Raw genomic sequence first — 7,671 nt, 5'->3', positions numbered from 1 at the left:
CTTCCTTCCGAGGAGTGGCTCATGGGTTTGAACCACCAGCCTTCTGGTGAGCAGTCAAGTGCCTTAGGCACTATGCTACCAGAGCTCCCACATGATATATAGCACATCTTTGTTGTTGTTTTTGTGTTGTTCTGTTTTCCCAAAGGTAAGAATGGGAAGAAAGAAGAAATTGATAGGATTTGTGAAAAGAGAGAGAGAGAGAAAGCAACAATTGGTTACTTTGTCCAAAGCAGAACTTAGGATGAGAATGGCATAACCTACCAACACAAACATCTAGGCTGCTTGACTTAGAAGGGTTCCAAAAGTAGCAGAAAAAGAGGAAGATTGCTAAGTCAGCCTTAAAGAAGAAAAAGGACATTGAGTAAAGTATTCTTGCTGTTGTTAGGTGCTGTCAAGGTGACTCCAACTCACAGTGACACTGTGTATAACAGAACAAAACACTGCCCAGTTCTGGCCATATTCACAGTCATTCCGATGCTTCAGCCCATTGTTACCCCTGTATCAATCCATCTCACTGAAAGTCGTCTTCTTTCTTGCTGACCGTCTACTTTACCAGTATGATATTCTTCTCAAGAGACTATTCCCTTGTGACAACATGACAAAAGTATGAGCTGAGATGTCTTGACATCCTTACTTCTAAGGAGGATTCCAGCTGTACTTCATCTACGACAAATTTGATTGTTTTACTGGCAGTCCAGGGTATATTTAATATTATTCACCAACACCATATACCTCAAAAACTTGTGTAATTGTGGGACTTAAAAAATTAAACAATACAAATTGCTTAGCAGAGAGCCTGGCATTTGGTGAGCGTGAAGTACTGTTTAAGATCATCATGATATTTAATAAGATAAGAGATCTTTATCTTCAGAAATTCCTTACTTTCCTCTACATAACAATTTATGGAACAATAAACATATATACACTCTTTTCTGTTTAACTGCCACTTGCATTTTTCATGTAAATCAATAGAAAGGGAAACGTGCAATTTCAAATGGAATAGGAGTCATAACTAATCTTGACTAATAGGCTATTACTTCTAGATTCATTTTCCTGTTTCTTTATTCCATTTCCAAATAGCCTCCTGATCTGTCCATCCTTTCTCTTTTTTTTTTTTTTTTTTGACAGAGAACAGAAATTAGCTTTCATTGCTTAGTAGGATTACCCATTCTCTATTCCTTTTATGTTTTGACTCGTTATCACCACTGTATAATTACCAGATGTTACAATTGAAAATCAATCGTAGAATTTTGGATGATCTTTTCTTCTGTTTCTGGTTGGGCCTCATCAAAGCCTGGGTCAGGCAGCCTTAGGCACTGGCTCATATGGAAATCCCAATGTTGTGTACCAAGATCAACTCCAAGACACTCCCATTTCCAATGTTAAGATTAAACCCCTAACAATATGGTCAATGGATTCTAAAACCAGGTACAGTTGATTGACTACATCCTTGATGTATTTGTCTATGTTCTTATAAACCAATTCTTTAGAGAATCCTATGAAAGTCCTTCAAGTGTGAACAACTCATGATCTTTTTTTTTTTTTGCTTAATGGCACTAAGACACTGGGCAAACAAACTCTCATCTCCCAACACAAGCATCCAGGCTGCTAGACAGGATGGTCTGGGACTTAAGCATGGAGTCATGACAGCAAACAGCCATAAAAGCATCAGTCAATTGGTGTAAACCGTGAATTCAGACACAGCTGAGTTTAACACAATCTGTAGCATTTGCTTAGTAAACAAGGATATTTCTAGAACTCTTTGAGAATTTTCTATCACCTCATTGTATAATGGAAACAATCATAAAACCTTATACAAATCCTGCAAGGATGAAAAATGAATGGACAAAAGCATCGAGCACAGTGTTCAACATAGTGACACCCTCCCAATATTTTCTGTTGTGATGTTCTGCATGGACACAACTGGATGGTTCATTACAGAGGGGAGTATTTGGTGGGCCAACAGAAAGGACAAGTAGAGAGAGAAAGAATATTCCGAGCAAGGCAAGTGCAACTTTTAGGGAGGAAAAGATGTGCAAAACTCCAACGGGACTCTTGCTCCTGTAAAAATGCCAGGGGAAGAAATGACCCAAATGAATATGAATGATATCAATGTTTCTTTGTAAGGGACTTATTATAAAATATATAGCAATTACCATGAATAAAGTAGACCTAGATGTATCAACACAAATAATGAAACTGAAAAGAGAAAAGTAATTTGTCTAAAATGACATCTATTGTAAAGGAAAATTTAGATATCTTTGAAAGTTATATAGATATAAATTTACATTTTTTATTACAAGCATTTCAAGTATACTGAGAAGTACAGAGAAAAACAATAAAAGCCTGCTTTCTCATCACTCAGCACTATCAAATTAAAACCAACATCACTGAACAATTTGTGGAGAAATCATTGAATAGGAACCTAAACTGCTGTCTAAACCTTCACCAAAAACACACAAAAAAATGTTATCTTAAAAAAATATGTTGCCATGCTTCCATTGAGTATATTTTTAAAAATAAAATAGTTCATACTCATTTGAAATCCTCCTTTATTTTTGCACATTCTCAATATTTTCCTTTCCCCAGAGGAACTGCTACACAGAACTTGGTATACATTAGTCCCCTGAGTTTTTAATACATTATTGAAACTATCCATAAATAATGCTTTGTTCTGCCATGGATAATTTTATGTTCTGTAATTACTTCTTAAAAGTAATGCATTTAATGACTTATCAGTCTTGACATACTTTGCTTTGGTTCATTAACTTCAGGTAACTTAATATATTCCACTCTTTGATAGCACCACAGTTTATCTTTTCTCCAAGCAATGGGCATTTTCATTGTGGTACACACATATATACAGTTTAAAATTACCAGAGACCAACCAAAATCAAGAATGTGGTTTCCTCTTAGGAAGGGAAATGGAGGGAAATATAAAGGGTATATGTCTTCTTTATTCATAATATTTTGTTAGTTTAGCAAAATTACTCTAATAGTAAAATATCAACATCTATTAATTCTGGAAGCTTTGATACATGGGTAGTTTTCCTATTATTCCATCCTTTATCACCTTTTAAATATTTAATAGAACACTGGTAGGCTGGTGGTATGGTTTGTGGGATCTGCCTGTTTCTCCACCTCCTCCCTAAGTCCTCATAGGCCAGTAACAAGGTCAAGAACAAAGAATTCCCCTACTAAGCGTATCAAGAATCAGGTACTGAAAGATAAAGGGAAGCTGACCAGACAACCCTGCCCCTTGCCAAAGAAATAACAATGAATAAATTAAAATAGGGAATTTTAAAACATTCATAAAAATCGAGCAAGGGAAGTGTTTTTGTTTTGTTTTTGAGGATGGAAAAAGACTCTGGAACTTTAGAGTCAGAGTAGGTGATGAGAACTATAAGAGCTGCTCAAGTATTTACACAAAGGTACAGGGAAGCATGTCAAAAAGTGATGAACAATTAGTCAGAGGCCTCACAGATGACTCCATTTGTTCCTCTTCAACACATACCTCACTGATACCCCCAAGTACGCTGATAGACAAATACTTATCTTTATTTTCAAAAGATAAACTAGGGGACTTCAGTTTACCTGGGTGCCAGCACAAAGGGATGACATTCAGTTCTCCCCTGGAGGCTGGTGGATAAAAATGGAAGTGTTGTATTGAAGGAGTACAGAAGGCAGAGGGAGGGACCAAGCAGGCTTCTGTGCAAAGTGATGGTCCCTGAGATCAGGCTCAGGTGTGCTGCTGATTGACCTGGGTAGGACAGTTGAGTGGGTGGTCACAGGTGGATTACTTATAGTCTCTCTGGCCCTTGAGGGTTCAATATCCACAGCTCATCATTAGTCAAATTCTTTGCAAGTCCTTACGGAGAAAGTCACTGAGAAAGAAGAGATTCATATTGACTAATTCACTCATTCTGAGCGGCCAGGAACATACATTGATATACATTATTCTCTTACTTCCATCTTCTTTTGCTCACATCCGTTTCAAGTACCTTATACTCATCTTCGACCATTAGATATATTGAAAGTAATCACCATCCTAACAACAATATCAGGAAGACTTATATCATGTTTAGGCTAAAAAAAAAAAAATAATAAAGTATTTATATTAATTACCAATATAAATACATGTGATAATATGGTGGATATATCCTTAAAAATGTGAATGCTGACAACTCTTTCTGTATATCACTCATTGGAGGCTTATCTGGTTTCTACGTTTTATATTCAGCACTTTCTAATATATTTTCTGTAATCAATAAAGACTGAATATGTAACAGACCTTTTACTCCCTTTTTAAAATTTTACTACCAGCTTTTCATAATTCCAAAATACCATCAACATATATTTATTTTCCATTATGAGTTGATAGCACAACTCTGTGTTATCAATATTCTTGAAATAGGTTACACATGATAAGATAATCAATTAACATGTGATACAACCGACTCTCTTGTTTGTAAATGACTATTGTTTAGGGTGTGTTCCTTAAGATAGCATACTTTTTAAAAAAAAATCATATCATATAAAGCATTTCTTCTTCTTTTTTAAAATTGTGATTTGGGTTGAAGTTTACAGAGCAAATTCACTTTCCATACAGCAGCTCATATACACTGTCTCATGACACTGACTACAATTTCCCACAATGCAATTTCCTCCCCACAGTTACCTCTGCCCTGTGTCCTTCCTTCCATGCACTCCTGCCCCCCAGGCTGTCTCCCTGTGCATACACAGCCCTTCTATTCTCCCATGATTGATCTCTTCAAGGAGTGTATGTACCTAATGTAAATGTTCAGTTCATATGCCTGTCTTTTGTTTGGCTGGAAGCCACATGTGTGGGTTCAATTTCAGAAGTGAAGAGCAGCTAGGTCCATAGTCTCAGGGGTTCCACCAGCTGCTATCAGACCTGGCAGACCTGGTCCACCTCCCCCTCTTTTTTTCTAGTGATTTTGAGTTTTGTTCTACATTGTTCTCTCATTCTATCCAGGATTTCCTACATAGATCCCCCTCCAAGTGGTTGACAGTGGTAGCCAGGCACCATCTAGTTCCTCTGGTCTCATAGTCATATTGTTATGTTGTTATGTGCCATCGAGTCAAATCTGACTCATAGTGACCCCTCCTTGGGTTTCCGAGGCAGTACCACTACAGAAGTAGGATTGCTCAACCTTCCTTCCAAGGAGTGGCTGGTGGGTTTGAACCGCCAGCCATCTGGTTAGCATATAGGCTGAGGATAACATGGTGCACCAGTCGCTTGGACTAATTTTTTTCCATGAATCTTTGCTTTTCTTCAGTCTTCTTTGCTCTGAATGAGAAGAGACCCGTTGTTGCATCTATATGGCCACTTGCCACCTTTTAAGATCCCAGTCACTACTTGCCAAAGTAGGATGTGGAACAATGTTTTGAAGACAGCACACTTACTTTTAGGTGAGTAATATGCTACAATAATTAAGACCTGTGATCCTGATGTAGGGATACATGCAACAGACTCTTGATATGAAAAGAGATCCTCTTCAAAATATCAACACATAAATGAGCAGTTTATTTATGAAGACGTGGTAGTACAGAGAATGGATACTTTTGTAATAAAAATAAAGAGCTCACTAGAAATACCATAAATAAATACTTTCCAGAAGAAGAAAAATAAATAGGGTCTAATATATAAAAGAGCTCCAAATCTCATAATAAATATTATTATGTAATAATAGTTTACACCCACTAGATTATCACAATAAATGAAAATATGGTAAAGATGTGAAACACCAGGGACTTCTAATGGTAGTTGTGGTGGTTAAGTTTGTGCGTCAACTTGGCTAGGCCTGTTTGAATGGCTGGGCAGCTGAATGTAGTTATTCCTCATGATGAGATTGGTAATGAAATTCATGGTGGAATCTATTGGAGCAGCTGAGTAGCTGCTTTGGGTAGGTGGTCTGCTTCCCGTATTTAAGAAACAGCTTTGGGGATGGTCTCCAGCTTCTGGCACACTTGGACCCTGCATGTAGTTGTGTCATTGTTCAGTAGCCTGCCATGCTCTGCCAGCCTTGGGACTTTCAATGGGCTTGAATTAATGGCCTGCCGTGTGGTTTGGTAACATCGGAATATGATGTTTTATTTGTCAACCTTGGGCTTGTCAGCCTCAGCAGCCAGTAGCTGCCTGAGTGAAGAGATGCCTCTAGCTTTAGTGGTCTGGGAGCAAGAGGCAGAGCTGAAGCCCAACGTCAAGGGTCTTTCACACAGCCCCTAGAGCCTGGCACTTTGAACTCAGACTTCTAGTCTCCTAAACTGTAAGAGAATAAACTCCTGTTTGTTAAGTCTATCCCATTTGTGTTGCATTCTTGTCAGAGCGGCACTAAGTAACCAGAACAGATATGATACTGAGAGAGTGGGGTGCTGTTCTGACAGATACCTAAAATGTGGAAACAGGAGTGGAGTTCGTCCTTGATCCAAGACCCTGGCAAAGAGACCCCAGCATGCAGCATGAGAGATGGCAGCAGCAGAGCCCAGAGACCAGCATTAAACAGCAACAGGCTTACCAGCCCATTGAGGAAAAAGCCAAGTACCATTGGGTAGGCAGCTTCCTGGTTGAGTGATTGCCTTTGGGCATTAATTGCTAGACAAGACCGGCATGAGATGGAGTAGCAGGTTGGCCAGCCCACGGAACAAGAAAGCTGAGTGTCCTTTGGGTAGGAAGATTTCTGGCAGAGTGGGTTGCCCTTGGGCACGAATTGGCAGAAGTGGAGAGACCAAGGAAACAGGAAGCAAAGCTGCCTCAGCTTCAAGGGTAGGACCATGGCCTTTGGGTGTGGAATGACCACAGCCCCCTAGGTTTCAAAGAGCCAGACTTTCACCAACTTGGTTCTGGACTGTGGGGCTGCTCATTCATGTGAGTTAGTGGGATGGAGCCATAGCTGCTGCCCAAGAATGAGGGGGCAGGGCTCCCATGCCCAAGACGGAGAGGAATGAGGCCCACCAGGCCAAGGGGGTGAGCTCACCACTCAGGAACTAGTGTACTCGAGTCACCCAGTCAAGGAGATCTGTACAGATACCACCTATTGAAGATCTATACAGGTGCCAAGTTGACAAGGGATGGAATTGTGGTTGTTAAGTTTGTGTGTCAACTTGGCTAGGCCTGGTTGAATGGCTGGGCAGCTGAATATAGTTATTGCCCATGGTGATATTGGTAATTAACTCCATAGTGGAATCTATTGGAGCAGCTGAATAGCTGCTTTGCATTTGTGGTCTTCTTCCTGTATATAAGAAACAGCTTTGGAAATGATCTCCAGCTTATGGCATGCTTGGACCCTGCATGTAGCTGTGTCATTGTTCAGCAGCCTGCCATGTTCTGCCAACCTTGGGACTTACAATGGACTTGAATTAATGGCCTGCCATGTGGTTTGGTAACATCAGGACTGTGCCATTTTATTTGTAAACCTTGGGCTTGTCAGCCTCAGCAGCCAGTAGCTGTCTGAGTGAAAAGATGCCTCTAGCTTCAGTGGGACAGGAGCAAGAGGCAGAGCTGAAGCCCAAGGTCAAGGGGCTTTCACACAGCCCCTAGAGCCTGGCACTGTGAACTCAGACTTCTAGCCTCCTGAACAGTAAGAGAATAAACTCCTGTTTGATAAGGCCATCCCATTTGTGGTATATTCTTATCAGAGTGGCACTAGG

This window comes from Orycteropus afer, unplaced genomic scaffold, assembly GCF_000298275.1.
Source record: "Orycteropus afer afer isolate SDZICR_OR568_19922 unplaced genomic scaffold, OryAfe1.0 scaffold01164, whole genome shotgun sequence".
NCBI lineage: Eukaryota > Metazoa > Chordata > Mammalia > Tubulidentata > Orycteropodidae > Orycteropus > Orycteropus afer.
Note: the sequence above shows the minus strand (reverse complement) of the source record.